The 19792-nt window shown below is 36.2% G+C and overlaps 1 protein-coding gene across 1 annotated transcript in view; it reads right to left on the bottom strand.

Moving 5' to 3' along the window:
- Positions 1-19792, bottom strand: part of eEF1gamma (elongation factor 1-gamma) — a 223886-nt gene that overhangs the window by 3117 nt on the left and 200977 nt on the right. The window lies entirely within an intron of this gene.

Raw genomic sequence — 19792 nt, 5'->3', positions numbered from 1 at the left:
TGAAGATTTGCTCCAGTGAACAGGCACTGAAAGACGAATTTAAAGTTATCAGCAATACTTTTCAAAAAAATGGGTACAGCCAAAACACTATTAACAAAATTCTCTACAAGACCTCATTAAAACAAAGACAATCCAGACTACAATAAAACTATAACCATTCCTTACATTAAAGGGACATCAGACAAAATATACAGAATACTAAAAAAATACAACCTCAAACCACCTTTAAACCTCCTGCAAAATTAAAACGCTTGCTCAACTCACACAAAGACCCACTTCCCTCTGCTGGCCTACCCTGGAATATATTTACTGCACTTGTAACATAACATATATAGGAGAAACAGGACACATAATTCCTATCAGACAAAAAGAACATAAAACGACACATCAAATATAATAATTATGGTGAAGCTGGTCTTTCGGATCATGCCGGAACACCTTACATAGAATTGACTGGAAAAGCACTAGTTGTCTACAACACACACCAAAACATGGTATGAACACAAATTTAAGGAAGCCTGCATGATTATTACCAACCACCCCAATCTGAACAATAATGATGGTATAAAAATCCCAAACATATGGAAGGCATATATTCGATCCACGGAACCTTCCTCTCTAAGAGTAACTATAAACAGGACTGTAGAAAATCCAGGATCCTAAATCAAAAATAACAATTGTAATGCTAAGAGCAGGACATAGTTGTTACTGAAAGAAAACTATCTGTCAGAAAGAATACGCGTGGATAGGCTTACGTGTTCGTCAGACATGTTGTAATAGATTTCACAGTATGATATGAACACAGATGGATAAGAAAATAACTATTTATTAACTTAAAAGCTAATATTTCACTGGTATTATATCCAGCATCTTCAGAGCACACAACACAAAGTTTGTTACAAATGCAAGACAACCACAATCCGGTGTAACAATGGGGCTAGTAAAAGTAATTGCAGCGTGCAACACAAGACTAAAGTCATAATATGGTGCCATCTAGGTTAAAAAAAAGTTCAAAGTTTTGAAATAGTAGTCCAAATGAAAGTTTGAAAAAATAAAATAAAATAAAATAAAATAAAAGTAATAAATATTAATTTGGTCTTAGGATGACTGTCTCCCAAATCTGGTAGATTTATACATCCATACTTGTTAAGGTTTGGAGTATGTTTTAAGGCTTCTGTTGATTCCAGGAACAACCTTTCTGACTTGTAGAAGCTTCTGTGCATTACTTTTGTTTCTTTCCAATTGATCCTGTGTACAGGGGTATCCAAAGCATGGTTTGTCAGACCCGACTTGCCATAGCGAAAGTGTCGGATATATTTTTTGTGTTCAGTGAGGCGGATGTCCACAGTTCTTCCTGTCTGTCCATAGTAGGTTTGATGGCAAGAACAGGATACTTCATAGACTCCTGGACGTAATAAAGGAGTGCATTTGTCCTTAGGTGAATGGATGACAGTTGCTAATTTTACATAAGGTTTAAATACTGTGCGTAGTTGGTGTTTGTTAAGCACCCCAGATATCTTTTCAGATGTGAATTTAATGTACGGGATGGTGATAGTTTTGTTGTAGTCTTCTGTGGTAGATCGAGGGGATTTCTAGGTAGCATTTAGTATTTTATCTAACTTATGGGAATTATAACCATTGGTTAAGAAGGTGTGACGTAGGTGAGAAAGTTCAGCAGTGAGAGTAATGTCATTGGAACAGATTGCTCTAGCTCTATGGGTTAGTGTTTTTAAGATACCATATTTCTGAGAAAGGTGATGCTGTGATTGTTTATATAAATATCTCCTTGTATGTGTGGGTTTTCTATAAACCGAGAATGATAAGGAACCTTCTGGAAGATATGTGATCAGTGTGTTCAGGAAGGGCAGACAGTCATTGGCTTCTAGTTCCATTGTAAAGTGGATTTTAGGGTGCTGGCTATTTAAATGCACTAAAAATGTGTTCAATGTGGCCAAATAGCAAACACATCATCAACATAGCATAGCCAGAGACTAGGTTTGAGAGTGGCTGTGTTGATAGCTAGCTTTTTCAGATGTTCTATGTAGAAGTTGGATGGGGGGGAGGGGAGAAAGGGGCGAACCCATAGCTGTTCTATCTAATTGTTTGTAAATTTTCTCTTTCCATATAAAATAACCTGCCTGCACTGTGAATTTAAATAGCTGAAATATACCTGGGGGAAAATGTGAATTTAGTAAGCTAAGTGTTTCAATCAGTGCTACATTAGTGAATAATGAGGGGATATCAAAACTCACCATTAGGTCTGAACTATTTAAGGTGTGGTTTTCTAAAATACTTTTTAGGTGGGTAGAATTTTTAACAAAAGAGGAAGAATTGTTTGTGTAAGTGGTTAGTAATTTGGCTAAATGTTTAGCTAGTTTATATGTAGGACTGTTTATACTATCTACAATAGGATGCAGAGGTGCACCTTGTTTGTGTATTTTAGGAGCACCATATATTCTGGGTGTTTTAACGTGCAAGGGTTTGAGTTTTTTGACAATTTCTTTTGGCCAGGAAGTGACTTTGTTCAATAACTTGCACACTTTATTCTTTTGCGAGTTGGTGGGATCTCAATCCATGATTTGATATGTAGACCAGTCTTGGAGCAGTGTATGCATTTTGCTTTCATATTCTGTTGTATCCATTACTACAGTGGCGTTTCCTTTGCATGATTTTGTTATTGTAATGTGGTTATTATTGCGTAGTTCTTTTAGAGCTATTATTTCTTTATGTGTGATATTATTTTTGGGAGGCTTAGAATGGATAAGGATATTGGCCACGTCTAACCTAATATTATTGACTATATGGTTTTAGGCACATCTTTAGGAGTAACGGCAAAATTGTGTCCAAGACTTAATGCACTCGTGGCCTCTTTGGATAAGGTTGTCGATGATAGGTTCACAACACGCCATCTTGATGAAATTGTGGCCGCTGCGTAGCATTGCGTTGTTGGAGGATTTCAAATTTTTTCTGGTGTCGGTTTTTAACTTTAGCAAATTCTTTATTGGCTGTTGAGTCGGAGATTCTATCCAAGATATCCCATAGCTCCAGGTTCAAAATATCAGATAATATATCATGTAGTACACTGATGAAGAAATTTATTTTTGAAAGTTCTCGGCGAGTAGCGTATACCTGTTCTCGTAACAGTGCTAAACTCGCTCTTTTATAAATACGTTGGGCATCTTGGCACCTTTTTAAGAAGGCTAACCTGTTCAGTTGCCGCGCCATATGTACGATGCTATCTCCGTGAAGAATATTTATACGCATGGATAGGCTTACGTGTTCGTCAGACATGTTGTAATAGATTTCACAGTATGATATGAACACAGATGGATAAGAAAATAACTATTTCTTAACTTAAAAGCTAATATTTTGCTGGTATTATATCCAGCATCTTCAGAGCACACAACACAAAGTTTGTTACAAATGCAAGACAACCACAATCCGGTGTAACAATGGGGCTAGTAAAAGTAATTGCAGCGTGCAACACAAGACTCAAGTCCTAATATGACACCATCTAGATTTAAAAAAAAAAAAAAAAAAAAAGTTCAAAGTTTTGAAAGCTGCAATTACTTTTACTAGCCCCATTGTTACACTGGATTGTGGTTGTGTTGCATTTGTAACAAACTATGTGTGGTGTGCTCTGAAGATGCTGGATATAATACCAGCAAAATATTAGCTTTTAAATTAATAAATAGTTATTTTCTTATCCATCTGTGTTCATATCATACTGTGAAATCTATTATAACATGTTAGAAAGAATGTTCATTCATGTTATTAGAAATAGAATTTAGCTTGATGCAGTTTATAAATAATTAATACACATATTTTTTTTTTTCACTGGAGGTCATGCCAGTAGAATAACTTGTGATCAATTCATTGTTTCTCTAGCTTACTGTATGTAATGTAACTTAGCTTGTCCTGTATATCTGTATAGGCTCCAGATGATGATCTTAATATGAAGATCGAAACGTTGGGATATTAAGAGAGTTATTTATAACACGGTTGTAAAGTCCATAATTTCTAAAATGAATGCTGATCACCGTGTAACAAAAAGGAAAATGTATTCACATTGGTTCAGGTCACAAGAGTAGACAGGATTTAAAATTGGAAGTGATTATCTGAAATGTGGAAAAGGAGCTGGAGTAGATGATATTTGACTAGAAATGATCAAACATTGAGGTATAAACATTTTAGAGTGGCTATATTGTATAATTCAAAAGGCTAAGTCAGAAGATCGAATCTCATATGATTGGGGAAGAGCTATCAACAGTACCTATCTATAAAAAGTGAAATAAAACAATGTGAGATATAAAGAGGAATTTATCTACTGAGTGTTCCTGGTAAGATTTATGCAAGCGAACTTGAGAAAAGGATAAGGCAAATAGAGGAATAATGGGAATATAACAAGGACCTGTATTCAAGTTTTGTAGATATGAAAGACATGCGACAAGGTTTGAAGAGAAAATCAGTTTAAAATGCTGCAGTTATGTGGTTAAAATGGGACATTACATCAATTAATATGTAGTGTTTGTATTTTAGTTGTAAATCAGCAGTTAAAATTGAAGGAGGTACATTATTTCTACTGTTATTCATCATCTAAATGGATTGTATTACGAAGAAAAGTAATATTCAATCTGATATCAAAATTGGAGATGTTCTAAATAAATCCAGTACAAAATCTGCAGGATTCCCTAACTAAACTTCTGATGAATTTGGTATGGAAATCAGCAATAAAAAGAAAACAAATTAGCAAAGCTGCAAATTATCTTTTAAAAATATTAGGAAAGAACTTGACATTCTCAGCATTCAGGAATGTGTTAGCAGAACTAATCTCAGGTGGTATGGTCCCTTAACCACCCAACCAGCCATGATGTATATATATGTCCAGGTTAACATAGACTGTGCATATTAAAATTGTAATACCATTGTTATTACAATGAAATATATGATGGATATGAAGTGTAGAGGAGTGATGTATTTTATCCATACTGACGGCGATGTGGTTAAAGAGAATTCAAGGGAGGTGAATTAACACAGTAAAGCCTTTGAAGACAGAAATATAAGATTTGATATTATTAAAGCTTGACAGATAACTAGGAAGAAAATGGTTCATAGGAAGTTAATGTAATAAATTTAGTTTAATCCTTTATCCAAGTGTGAGCAAACAAAGTTTGTGACTGAAAGTATCTTCAGGACTGGGGTAAGGTGGTACAACATTGGGCAACTCCTTGCAAAGGTGGAGCAGGCTCACAACACTCCTATCTCAGTATCTCCCATAATGCAAAACACATCTCCTTGCAGATATGTATAATGTTATGCATTAAGGGGAGGGCCACTACCCAGATCTGAATGGAGATACCAGGCAGAAGCATTAGCAAGGTCATCTCTACCTATAGGAGTTGCCAAACGGTGTGCCACCTTTTTTTAATTAAATTACTCTGGATTTAGAGAAAGATGTTGAAAGTTTATTTTTCACTTAGACTATATAAATTTAGTTTAATCCTTTATCCAAGTGTGAGCAAACAAAGTTTGCACCTGAAGGTATCTTCAGGACTGGGGTAAGGTGGTACAACACCGGGCATATCCGCAAGGAGATGTGTTTTGCATTATGGGAGATACTGAGATATGAGTGTTGTGAGCCTGCTCCACCTTTGCAACGAGTTGCCCAGTGTTGTACCACCTTACCCCAGTCCTGAAGATACTTTCAGGTGCAAACTTTGTTTGCTCACACTTGGATAAAGGATTAAACTAAATTTATTATAGTCTAACCAAGTGAAAAATAAACTTTCAACATCTTTCTCTAAATCCAGAGTAATTTAATTAAAATAAAGGTGGCACACCTTTATTTTAATTAAATGACCTTGCTAATGCTTCTACCTGGTATCTCCATTCAGGCCTGGCTTCCACTGAAGAGACCTCAATAAAGGTCGAAACTAATCTGGGTAGTGGCCCTCCCCTTATACATATCCGCAAGGAGATGTGTTTTGCATTATGGGAGATACTGAGATAGGAGTGATGTTAGCTTGCTCCACCTTTGCAACGAGTTGCCCGGTGTTGTACCACATTACCCCAGTCCCGAAGATACTTTCAGGCGCAACCTTTTTTGCTCACACTTGGATAAAGGATTAAACTAAATTTATTATAGTCTAACCAAGTGAAAAATAAACTTTTAGTGTATACTATCATCATATCCTGTATACCAGCATTTCTCAACCTTTCTAAGCACAAGGACCAGTAAAATGCTTATAACAATTCTACGGACCACTAAGTTATTTAATTTTTTTTTAAATGTATGTGAGGATTTCCAACATATAACATTTACAAATACATATGGAAACATAATCAAGTTGGATGTAAACGATTAAAAGTGTATCATCACTGAACAAAGTTTTAATTTTCATTAAACAAATAAATGTAACAGATTCCTATTTGCTGTGGACAAATGAATGGGTATGTTAGCGCTGTCCTGCTGAAATCCCCATTCATCTGCCCAGAGCAACTTTTATATTTTATATGTTAGCCCAATTCATTTGCCCACATTAAACTCACTCCATAACAACATTTTTAGCGCCATTGGTAGCATGGACAAATGAATGGGGAATGTCAAGGACGTCTCACTGACACCTTCATTCATCTGCTCTTAACGACTTTTATTTTTAATCCCCATTCACCTACCCACAGCAACTTTTATATTTTATATGTTATCCCCATTCATCTGCTCAGACTAATGGTAACTGCAGAACAATTTTTATCTTCATGCACGCTCTGATTCGACTTGTGAAATGTAAACTGTTCCATTCACTAAGTGTGTTGTGAGACGAGGGAAAAATGTTATTCTTATCTTACTCCATTCATCATAATACTGAATACGAACTTGACATCCATGGATTCCATCATGGATGACATCCCTTGTCCTGTCCAAACCATCCTTAGCATATACCCAAAAATTTCACTCAGAACATCCCAAAGCCATTAACCCTCTGACATATAAATTATTTTTAAACTCTAAATTCGTTTGAAATTGACGCGAACATCCTTAGCATATACCCAAAAATTTCACTCAGAACATCCCAAAGCCATTAACCCTCTGACATATAAATTATTTTTAAACCCTAAATTCGTTTGAAATTGACGCGAACTTCGTAACATCTGCGATATGTCAAAATCAATTTTGGTGCAATACACAAAAGACGTGTCACAGACATCTTTGTATGTTAATGGGTTAATTACCACCCATCTACACACACACTTCCAGACGATATGAATCGCCTTATTTCCCTGAGGAGTTTTCCATGATTAGCAAAAAAAATTTAAGACACCCTTTAATGCGAGATCTCAGTCGCATTTTCCTGCCAGCGACCGTATGCCGTATATACTGTACTAATCGTGTTATGATGGTGGTTTTAATTATATCTGCCCTGTTTTATACAGAGGCACAACAGTGGTCATCATAAATCTGGCAGCTTCATCAATCATGTGGTGGTTTTATTTATATCTGTCCTATGTGCTACTTGTATTCGCTACGTTGTGATGTGTGTTTCTGTAATCCATGACCATACGGATGTTGTCTGCGACAGATTTGGTGTGCTCAGTCGCATATTCTCGCAAGCGACCATACGAGATACGGAACTTCACTAAATGGGATACAGACAGCTATCATCCTTGCAGCAGCAGAACTGAGCCTCACTGTGACATCACTTTGCATAACTGTCGTTTCATCCCCAATTTTGGAAAAGGATTAATTCCAAAACCAGTAACGAGAATAATCAGAAACTGTAGTACAAATAAATAATATGATATAATTATGTTACTACTCACTTTTAATGAGATGTTTCAAATTCTCAGCATTTGCAGAGTTACTGGATATCTGCCTGAATATTGGTCAATTTCAGCTGAAGATCGGCACACGCACACTAAGACGATTTTGTTATTTTTTTTTATTTGAAGGAGCGATGAAAATCCTTTCTCACAAAGATAGGTTGTAGAAAACTACATGACGATTTTCACTGCTTCTTCAGATAATTCGATTAATTCACTTTTTCTCACTGAAGGCGAGATCCAGAATCAAGCCATATCAAGATCACAGAATTGCATTTTAAGCCCACTGTCACTTGAAAGCTCAATTAACTGTTTTTTTCGATAACGAAAGATCATTCTCATGACTAAGCCTGAAATAGATCTGAAACCCATAGAAATTTCTTATAAAAGTTATTCAGAAAATATGTTTCAAAATTCTGTTTCAGAGTTTCGAGGTGGGGACAAACCATTTCCAGAAATTCAGAATCAACAAAAAGATCATTCTCCACTAAAAAGGATCCCAATGTCAAATTATCTGTCTTTTACATAACTAATGCACAACACCAGTTTTTTTTCCGAATGCCTTTATTTTGTCGTAGGCATCAAGAACAGTTAAAGAATTTCCCTGAAGGGGGAGATTTAGTTCATTTAATTTCGAAAAAAATGTCTGAAAGATAGGATCATGTTGATAACCATGCTTAGTCAACAAGGAGCAATACAAAATTAGAATCATGTTCATTTACAAACAATAAAACTTGGTGCCTTAATTGAAATAAGCTTGTTAGTACTTTGCCCCTGGAAATCTAGCGAATTTCAGAATGAAGCAAAAGTTGTATACTCGTATATTCACTGTCCATTTCTTCACAGAATACTGAAAATAACTTGTTATTTAGCAGTTCAGCCTTAATAAAATTAACTAGCTTTACAGCATTGTATAGCACAGTTTTAAATTCTGGTGGCATTCCTTAGGTGGCCAACCTTTCACTATGTATGAAACAATATACAAGATTCATATCAGGAGCCACTTCCTTGACCATAGAAACAACTCCCAACTATGCCTGCCTGTAAGGGCACGAGCTCCATCCAAACAAAAGCCCATGCATTTTCCCCCACTGGATCCCCCTGTGTATTATGTAATTACTGAGAGTGTGAAATATTTCTTCTTCAGTTGTTCGGGATGACAAAGTTCTACAAAACAGAATATCGTCATGAATGATATCATGTGCATCGTCTATTTGTAATGCATAATAAAGCTCCTCTTAACTCTTTCGATTAACCGAGATTCTATGTCACTTCCCATATCATTAATTCTGCAGCCTACAGTGTCATTGAAAGAGGAGTCAAATCAACATCTTTTAGTAACTTGTTGCCAAACATAGCTTTTACCACATCTTTTATTGCTGGAAGTAATAAATTTTTCCTGATAGAATGAGGTTTCCCTGTTTTCACTATGCGCAAACTTAAGAGATAGATGCTTCCACTGCCTTGCTATTTATTGAACTCATATCTGAAACTACACCTTTCCCATGATTTAATGTCACTGAAATTGGCTTTTTTCCCCCTCAATTTGCTTATTTTTCACATCACAATGTATGTTTAATTTCTAAATGTCGGAGTTTTTCAGGTTTCATGCACTCGTTCGGCAACACTTCATAACACAAAACACATCAAGGTTTCTGTTCACTTTCATCTCCACACCAAGTAAACCCGAATTCCAAATATGAACTGTTATATTTCCTACTGTATTTTTTCTTTGAACTGCTTGTTTCTTCTACTTTAATAATATCAGATTTACTCACCGTTACAACACATGTATCACAATTAGAGTTAGCATCACCTGTTTCATTTGCCCTTCTTTTCAAAGTCTTGGTTCTAAACCACTTCTCCATTATTAAAAAACATGTCCGAAAAATATATAAATACTGGGGTTAACTCATGACACTTTGTTCAAGTATCATTTAGCACTTCTGAAGGTATACTGGGCCTTGACTGAAGGTGGAAAACCTTCAATAATAAAAATCAATAAACAACAAGCAATTGGATAACACATGTCCACTTCAAATCTAACAAAACAGAAAGGGAGGGCGGAAGGAATAAAACTATACTGTTGTTCACGTCACCCCTCTTATTATTCGTCATTCTGCTGCTACAAATTATTGCCAGAATGAGGAGTAATAAAAGACGTGTGAAGTGAACAATATAGTTTTATTACTTTTGCCTTTGAACAGTCTGACACTATTTGTAGTGTTTTTTAAGTCTCCATTTGATATCAAAACTTTTTACTTACTTATTCAATTTTAATTTGTTCGGATAATTAAAAAATATATATTTAATTAATTTAAGTCCTGCCATTAAGTTCTATCTGCATGAACCAAACCTTGGAGATTCAGTGGCAAGGCTTGAAGAAAACCCTGATTGATTCTGCCACAGGCATGTGATGAGGTTGTCTGCAAGGATAGAAAAATCAGAACCCCATGGTGGACACAGGAAGTTAAAGAGGCAGTGAAGGAAAAGAAGAAAGCATATCAAAAGTTCCTGGCAAATAAGTCACCTTTTACTCTTAGAGAATACAGAGACAAATGTAAGAAAGCTAAACTCTGTGTAAAACTAGCTAAACAAAAGTCATGGGAGGACTTTGGCAAGAACATAGAAAATAAATATCAAGAAGGTGGTAAGATATTCTGGAGGTTGTTGAAGAAGCTTAGGAATGGAGGAAAGAGTGCAGTAAATGAGATGATAAAGAGGTGACATGAAAACAGGAGAAAAAGATATCCTTGAAGTATGGAGTAATTACTTCGAAAAGTTGCTAAATGAATCAGACAGTGATAGAAGTGGTAAAAAACACTCAACAGGCATACAGTCGGGAATGCATATCAATACTTGAGGTAGAAAAAGCCATCAAAGGCGTGAAATGTGGAAGGGCAGCAGGAGTAGATGATATTCGACCAGAAATGCTGAAGTATGGTGATGCAATACAGTGCTGCACTGCATAGTTCAGAAAGTCTGGACAGAGGGACGAATTCCTGATGATCGGAGTAGAGCTCTAATAGTACCCATATATAAAAAGGAAAATAAAACTGAATGTGAGAATTACAGAGGTATTTCCCTACTTAATGTTCCTGGCAAGATCTATGCCAGTATACTTGAGAAACGGTTGAGAAGAATTGTGGAAGAAAAGCTTGGTGAAGAACAAGCTGGATTCAGGCCAAATAGAGGCTGTCAGGATCAGATCTTCACTTTACGACAAATGGTCGAGAAAGCATGAGAATATAACAGAGATCTGTATTTAAGTTTTGTCGATTTAGAAAAGGCATATGACATGGTGCCAAGAGAGAAGCTATTCAATACGCTACAGTTATATGGTGACAATGGGGCATTATATCAAGCAATACTTAGTCTTTATTTGAGTTGTAAGTAGGCAGTTAGAATTGAAGGAAGTACAGGAAGGTGGTTTAATGTTAAATCTGGTGTGAGACAAGGATGTACATTATCCCCTCTGTTATTCATTATCTATATGGATCACATTATGAAGGAAGGTGGTATTAAACATGATATCAGAATTGGAGATATTAATGTTAGCTCTTTGCTTTATGCGGACGATGTTATACTTCTAAATAAATCCACTACAAGTTTGCAGGATTCCCTGACTAAATTGAATAACTGTTGTAATAGATATGGTAAGGTCAGCATTAAAAAGACAAAAACAATGAAAATAGGTAGAATTGTTGAAAATGTCAACTGTGTTGTGAACAGGGAACCTATGGAACTAGTAAAACATTTCAGCTACTCAGGCATGATTTTTACTGAGGATGGTAAATTAAATATGGAAATAGACAACAGAATTAACAAAGCCGGTATGGAAGTCAATTGAATAAATTCATATGGAATAAGAGAGAAATTAGTCAGAACTAAATTAGCTGTATATAAGACAGTGTTCAAACCAGTTTTAACTTATGGATCTGAGAGCTGGGCCAGAAGTAAAACACTTGACCAAGGACTAGAGACTGCAGATATGAGTCCTGAGAAAGATTAGAGGCATGAATATATGGCATCAATAGATATATTGTATTAAAAACGAGGATATCAGGAAAGAACTTAACATTGTCGGCATCCAGGAATGGATTAGCAGAGCTAATCTCAGGTGGTATGGTCACTTAAACAGAATGGGCAAGGAAAGATTAGCAAAACAAGTGTTCTCTGCCGATTGGCAGGAAAACGACCCAGAGGAAGACCAAGATATAGGTGGATTGATATGGTATAAGGCGCCTTAGACAACAGAAATATAAGATCTGATAATGATAATATTGGATTCTTGATAAGTAACAGACTGATTTCGAGGAAAATTGTAGATAGAAAGTTAGTAATGACGTAAATTTTTCATGTAGTACTATCATATCCTGTACACCCCTTTGTGGGTACATGTCAGGAATATGATAATGATGTTGATGATGAAGTCTGTCTGTGGACCACAGGTTGAGAAAACACTGTTGTATACATATCACTTATTGGATAATGATAGTGAAAAATTATATCTGGAAACTGAAGATTTTTAAATATCTTCAGTTTATAGAAGAAACAGTTTTTTTCCAGGAAAAACCAGCTGCTTCCATTTTGGAACAGAATTTATCAAGAACAATACACAACAAATGATAAAAAATAAAGCAGCTTTTTTAATTGCATCATCATCATCACAGAGGTACCATAAAACAGCATTTGATCATCACAATCAAATTCCTGCCATGTACCCTCAAGGGTATGAGAGTACTACATGAAAAATTCACATCATTACTAACTTCCTATGTACAATTTTCCTCCAAATCAGTCTGTTACCTGTCAAGACTCTGACATTATCAGATTTTATATTTCTATCTTCTAAGGCACTTTTTACTCTATCAATTACCTATATCTGGGTCTTTTTCACGCCTACCTGGCAGAGAACACTAGTTTTGCTAATCTTTCCTATCCCATTCTGTTTAAGTGACCATACCACCTGAGATTAGCTCTGCTAACAATGTTAAGTTCTTTCCTAATATCCTCATTTTTAATATGATATTCCCATTGATACCATCTGTTCATGCCTCTAATCATTCTCAGGACTCACATATCTGCAGTCATTAGTCTAGAGTATTACTTCTGACCCAGCTCTCAGATCCATAAGTTAAAATTGGCTTGAATATTGTCTTGTAAACAGCTAATTCTCTCTTATTCCAAATAAATTTATTCAGTTGACGTCCTACTATACCAGCTTTGTTGATTCTGTTTTATATTTCCTTATTTAATTTACCATCTTTGCTAAAAATCGTGCCTAATTAGCTGAAATGTTTTACTTGTTCCACAGGTTCTCTGTTCACAATGCACTTGGTATTTTCAGTGATTCTGCCCAATTTCATTGTCTTATTCTTTTTATTGCTGACCTTCATACCATATCTATTACAACAGTTATTCAATTTAGTCAGAGAATCTTGCAGACTTGTAGCGAATTTATTTAGAAGTATAACATCGTTCGCATAAAGCAAAGAGCTGACATTAACATCTCCAATTTTGATATCATGTTTAATACCACTTTCCTTCATAATGTGATTCATATGGATAATTAGTAACAGAGAGGATAATGTACATCCTTGTCTCACACAAGATTTAACATTAAACCATCTTCATGTACTTCATTGAATTCTAACTGCTGACTTACAACTCAAATAAAGACTAAGTATTGCTTGATATAATCCCCATTGACACCATATAACTGCATCCTATTGAATAGCTTCTCTCTTGGCATCTTATCATATGCCTTTTCCAAATCGACAAAACTTAAATACAGATCTGTGTTATATTCCCATGATTTCTCCACTATTTGTCGTAAAGTGAAGATCTGATTCTGACATCCTCTATTTGACCTGAATCCAGCTTGTTCTTCCACAATTCTTCTCAACCATTTCTCAAGTATACTTGCATAAATCTTACCAGGAGCATTCAGTAGGGAAATATCCCTAATTCTCACATTCAGTATTAAGTTTTATTTCCCTTTTTATATATGGGTACTATGAGAGCTCTTCTCCAATCATCAGGAATTCTTCCTTCTGTCCAGGCCTTCTGAGCTATGCACAGCAGCCACTGAAAGACTTTTATACCAACATACTTCAGCATTTCTGGCCAAATATCATTACTCCTTCTGCCTTTCCACATTTCAAGCCTTTGATGGCTTTTTCTACTTTAAGTATGGATATATATTCCTGACTGCTTAAGGGTCAGGAATATATATCCATAAGGGGGTGCTTAAGGGTCAAAGCTGTATAACTGAGAGGAGACCTCCACATAGCCTTTAAAGGAATGCGGAGAACCGACCAGGGCTTCTGACCTAATGTCCAATCCTCACCTTCTCGTGGTGCACCCTGTTGGGTATCTACTTTGATACGGAACGAACGAGGATGGGCTGGCAATTTGGGATTTAGCTGACCAAATTGTATTCTTATTGGTTAAACCAAAATAAAAAATTATGGTACAACATGACAAAATTTCATGCCGGCTGGGGCGTCGCCCGGTTAAACAAGGCCCCCGTTGTTTTCGCCAGGGAACCAGGGCAAACAGCGAAAAGTCAGCTACTGGAACAAATCTGAAAACAAACCCCAACTCTACATCACCAGAGTTAAAGATCGGTACTATCAACGTAAGAAGCCTGAATGGCAAAGAAATGGAGCTAGCTGAGGAATTAGATAAGTACCAGATCGACATAATAGGGGTGACTGAAACAAAATAGACCAAAACTGGTGAGATCTTTCTAAGCAATAAATACAAAATGTTATATTCAGGCAATGACAATCAAGGAAAGAAGGAGTAGCCATAGTATTCAACACAAAATATGAGGCTAATCTTCTTTAATGGCAGTCAGTCTCAAGTAGAGTAATGTGGGCAAATATGAGAATGGGGAACTGGACAATGAGACTTATTTGTGCCTATGGTCCCACAGAAGGCTCTACTAAGGTAGAAGTGGAGGAATTTTTTGATGCTCTAGAAAAAGCAACTGACACAATGAAAAAGGAAAAGTTGGTCCTTGTTGGGGATCTAAATAGCAGAGTAGGAAATGATTGTGAAACATACAAAAATATTTTGGGAAAATTTGGAGAAAAGAGCAAAGCTAATAATAATGGCAAATATCTGTTGGATTTCTGCTCAGGACATGGACTGGTTATTACTAACACCATGTTCCAACATAAAAATGTGCACAAATTCACATGGAGAGAAGAGGCTAGGAATAAGAAAAGTCTCATTGACTATGTTATTGTTGATAGTGATGTTTTCACCCTGGTGCAGGACACCAGAGTGTATAGAGGATTTGAAATTGGAAGTGATCACTATTTAGTCTTGAGCAGGATAAAATTGAATTTCATATTGAAAAGAATAACATGTAAGAAAGTTTTAAAGCGAATAAAAGTTGAGCAGCTCTCAGATGGGAACTGTAGACTAAAATACAGAAAGATTATTGAAAAGAAAATGAAAGAGTTTGAGAACAGGAATCAAACCTTGGAGATTCAGTGGCAAACTCTGAAGAAAACATTGATTGATTCTGCCAGAGCGGCATGTGGTGAGGTTGTGTGCAAGGAAAAAAAATCAGAACTCCCTGGTGGACACAGGAAGTTAAAGAGGCAGTGAAGGAAAAGAAGAAAGCATATCAAAAGTTCCTGGCAAATAAGTCAGCTTTTACTCTTACAGAATACAGAGACAAATGTAAGAAAGCTAAACAGTGTGTAAAACTAGCTAAACAAAAGTCATGGGAGGACTTTGGCAAGAATATAGAAAATAAATATCAAGAAGGTGGCAAAATATTCTGGAGGCTGTTGAAGAAGCTTAGGAATGGAGGAAAGAGTGCTGTAAAAGGAGTTAGAGATGATAAAGGTGACATGAAAACAGGAGAAAAAGATATCCTTGAAGTATGGAGTAATTACTTTGAAAAACTGCTAAATGAAACAAGCAGTGATGACAGCACAGTGATAAAAAACACTGACCAGGCATGCAGTCAGGAGTACATATCCATACTTGAAGTAGAGAAAGCCATCAAAGGCTTGAAATGTGGAAAGGCAGCAGGAGTAGATGATATTCGACCAGAAATGCTGAAGTATGGTGGTATAAAAGTCTTACAGTGGCTGCACTGCATAGTTCAGAAAGCCTGGACAGAGGGACGAATTCCCGATGATTGGAGTAGAGCTCTCATAGTACCCATATATAAAAAGGGAAATAAAACTGAATGTGAGAATTACAGAGGTATTTCCCTACTGAGTGTTCCTGGCAAGATCTATGCCAGTATACTTGAGAAACGGTTGAGAAGAATTGTGGAAGAAAAGCTTGGTGAAGAACAAGCTGGATTCAGGCCAAATAGAGGCTGTCAGGATCAGATCTTCACTTTATGACAAATAGTCGAGAAAGCATGGGAATATAACAAAGATCTATATTTAAGTTTTGTCGATTTGGAAAAGGCATATGACAAGGTGCCAAGAGAGAAGCTACTCAATATGCAGCAGTTATATGGTGTCAATGGGGCATTATATCAAGCAATACTTAGTCTTTATTTGAGTTGTAAGTCAGCAGTTAGAATTGAAGGAAGTACAGGAAGATGGTTTAATGTTAAATCTGGTGTGAGACAAGGATGTACATTATCCCCTCTGTTATTCATTATCTATATGGATCACATTATGAAGGAAAGTGGTATTAAACCTGATATCAAAATTGGAGATGTTAATGTCAGCTCTTTGCTTTATGCGGATGATGTTATACTTCTAAATAAATCCGCTACAAGTCTGCAAGATTCTCTGACTAAATTGAATAGCTGTTGTAATAGATATGGTATGAAGGTCAGGAATAAAAAGACAAAGACAATGAAAGTAGGCAGAATCATTGAAAATGTCAACTGTGTTGTGAATGGAGAACCTGTGGAACAAGTAAAACATTTCAGCTACTTAGGCACAATTTTTACTGAAGATGGTAAATTAAATATAGAAATAGACAACAGAATCAGCAAAGCTGGTATGGTGGGAAGTCAATTGAATAAATTCGTATGGAATAAGAGAGAAATTAGTCGGAACACTAAATTAGCTGTATACAAGACGGTGTTCAAACCAGTTTTAACTTATGGATCTGAGAGCTGGGTCAGAAGTAAAACACTTGACCAAAGACTAGAGACCGCAGATATGACAGTCCTGAGAAAGATTAGAGGCGTGAACAGATGGCATCAATGGCAATATCATATCAAAAATGAGGATATTAGGAAAGAACTTGACATTGTCAGCATCCAGGAATGCGTTAGCAGAGCTAATCTCAGGTGTTATGGTCACTTAAACAGAATGGGCGAGGAAAGATTAGCAAAACAAGTGTTCTCTGCCAGTTTGGCAGCAAGACGACCCAGAGGAAGACCAAGATATAGGTGGATTGATACGGTACAAAGTGCCTTAGACGATAGAAATATAAGATCTGATAATGTTGGAGTCTTGACAAGTAACAGACTGATTTGGAGGAAAATTGTAGATAGGAAGTTAGTAATGATGTAATTTTTTCATATAGTACTGTCATATCCTGTAAACCCCTTGAAGGTACATAGCAGGAATTTGATGATGATGATGATGATGATTCCTGACTGCATGCCTGTTGAGTGTTACCGTGTTATCACTGCTTGATTCATTTAGCAACTTTTCGAAGTAATTACTCCATACTTCAAGGATATCTTTTTCTCCCATTTTCATGTCACCTTTATCATCTCTAACACCTTTTACACCACTCATTCCTCCATTTCTAAACTTCTTCAGCAACCTCCATAATATTTTGCCACCTTCTTGATATTTATTTTCTATTTTTGGTATTTACCCATAATGTGAACTTAGCTCCTAGGAGTTGTATTACTATTCTACATTATGAGAGAAGGCCACTACCCAGACCGGTTTCAACCTTTATTGAGGTCTCATCAGTGAGTAGGTAGACCTAGTTAATATAAAGTTTGTAGCGAACAGAACTTACATACCCTACTATAAGAATTGCCAAGGTGTCCTAATAAATTACTAATTATATGAAGAGCCAACGGCTTCAATTCGGCGACATGAACTTATTTAAGTTAAGGGATATTAGCTGAATAAGAAACTCAAAGAGTTTCATGCCGAATATAGAAACTATATAAAGTTCAGAGATTCCAAGCATAAGCAAATACATGGATAGTGCAACACTGAGGCAACTCATAGTGTGTGGAGCAAGCTCCGATCACTATTCTTGGTATTTGAAAATATAAATTCTATATTTTCTACATTCTACTATGGGCACATTCTACATTTTCTACATTATGAGAAAGGTCACTACTCAGACCGGTTTCAACCTTTATTGAGGTCTCATCAGTGAGTAGGTAGACCTAGTTAAATACAAGTTTGTAGCGAACAGAACTTACATACCTTACTATGAGAATTGCCAAGAAGGTGTCCTAATAAATTACTAATTATATGAAGAGCCAAAGGCTTCAATTCGTCGACATGAACTTATTTAAGTTAAGGGATATTACATCCCATACTGTGTCTTATGTAAGTTCTGTTCGCCACAAAGTTGGTATTAACTAAGTCTACCTACCCACTGATGAGACCTCAATAAAGGTTGAAACCGGTCTGGGTAGTGACCTTCTCTCATAATGTAGAACAGTAATACAGCTCCTAGGAGCTAAGTTCACATTACGGGTAAATATCAAGAATAGTGATCGGAACTCACTCCACCTTTACTATGAGTTGCCTCAGTGTTGCACTATCCAGGTATTTGCTTATGCTTGGAATCTCCTAACTTTATATAGTTTCTATATTCGGCATGAAACTCTTTGAGTTTCTTATTCGGCTAAGAAACAATATAGGATATAATATCCCTTAACTGAAATAAGTTCATGTCACCAAATTGAAGCCTTTGGCACTTCATATAATTAGTAATTTATTTTCTATGTTCTTGCCAAAGTCCTCCCATGACTTTTCTTTAGCTTTTTTTACACAGTGTTTACCTTTCTTACATTTGTCTCTGTATTCTCTAAGAGCACAAGCTGACTTACTTGCCAGGAACCTTTGATATGCTTTCTTCTTTTCCTTCACTGCCTCTTTAAGTTTCTGTGTCCACCATGCAGTTCTGAATTTTCTATCCTTGCGGACAATCTGACCACATGCCTCTCATCTCTGGCTGAATCAATCAGGGTTTTCTTCAAGGCTTGCCACTGCATCTCCAAGGTTTGGTTCCTGTTACCAAACTCTTCGATTTTTTCTTCAATAATCTTTGTGTATTTTAGTCTACAGTTCACATCTGAGAGCTGCTCAACTTTTATTCACTTTAAAACTTTCTTACATGTTATTCTTTTCAATATGAAATTCAGTTTTATCCTGCTCAAGACTAAATAGTGATCACTGCCAATTTCAAATCCTCTGTACATCTCTGGTGTCCTGCACCAGAGAGAAAACATCACTATAAACAATAACATAGTCAATAAGAGTTTTCTTATTCCTTGCCTCTTCTCTCTGTGTGAATTTGTGCACATTTTTATGTTGGAACATGGTGTTAGTAATAACCACTCCATGTCCTGAGCAGCAATCCAACAGGTATTTACCATTATTATTAGCTTTGCTCTTTTCTCCAAAATTTTACAAAATATTTTTGTATGTCTGACAATCATATCCTATTCTACTATTTAGATCTCGAACAAGGACCAACTGTTTCTTTTTTATTCTTATTCTTTTCTTATTATGTCGATCTGGTACTTATCTAATTCCTCAGCTAGGTCCATTTCTTTGCCATTCTGGCTTCACATGTTGATAGTACCGATCTTTAACTCTGGTGATGTTGAGTTGGGGTGTGTTTTCAGATTTGTTTCAGTAGCTGACTTTTTGCTGTTTGCTCTGGTTCTCTGGTGAAAACAAGGGGGCCTTTAACCAAGCGATGCCCCAGCCGCCATGAAATTTTGTCATGTACCATCATTTAATATTGTTTTTAATAGTGGTTTAAG

The sequence above is a fragment of the Typopeltis vanoorti genome, chromosome 10 (genome assembly GCF_054136105.1).
Source record: "Typopeltis vanoorti isolate ZY-2024b chromosome 10, IOZ_Tvanoo_1.0, whole genome shotgun sequence".
NCBI lineage: Eukaryota > Metazoa > Arthropoda > Arachnida > Uropygi > Thelyphonidae > Typopeltis > Typopeltis vanoorti.
This window is presented reverse-complemented; position numbering and strand designations above follow the sequence as displayed.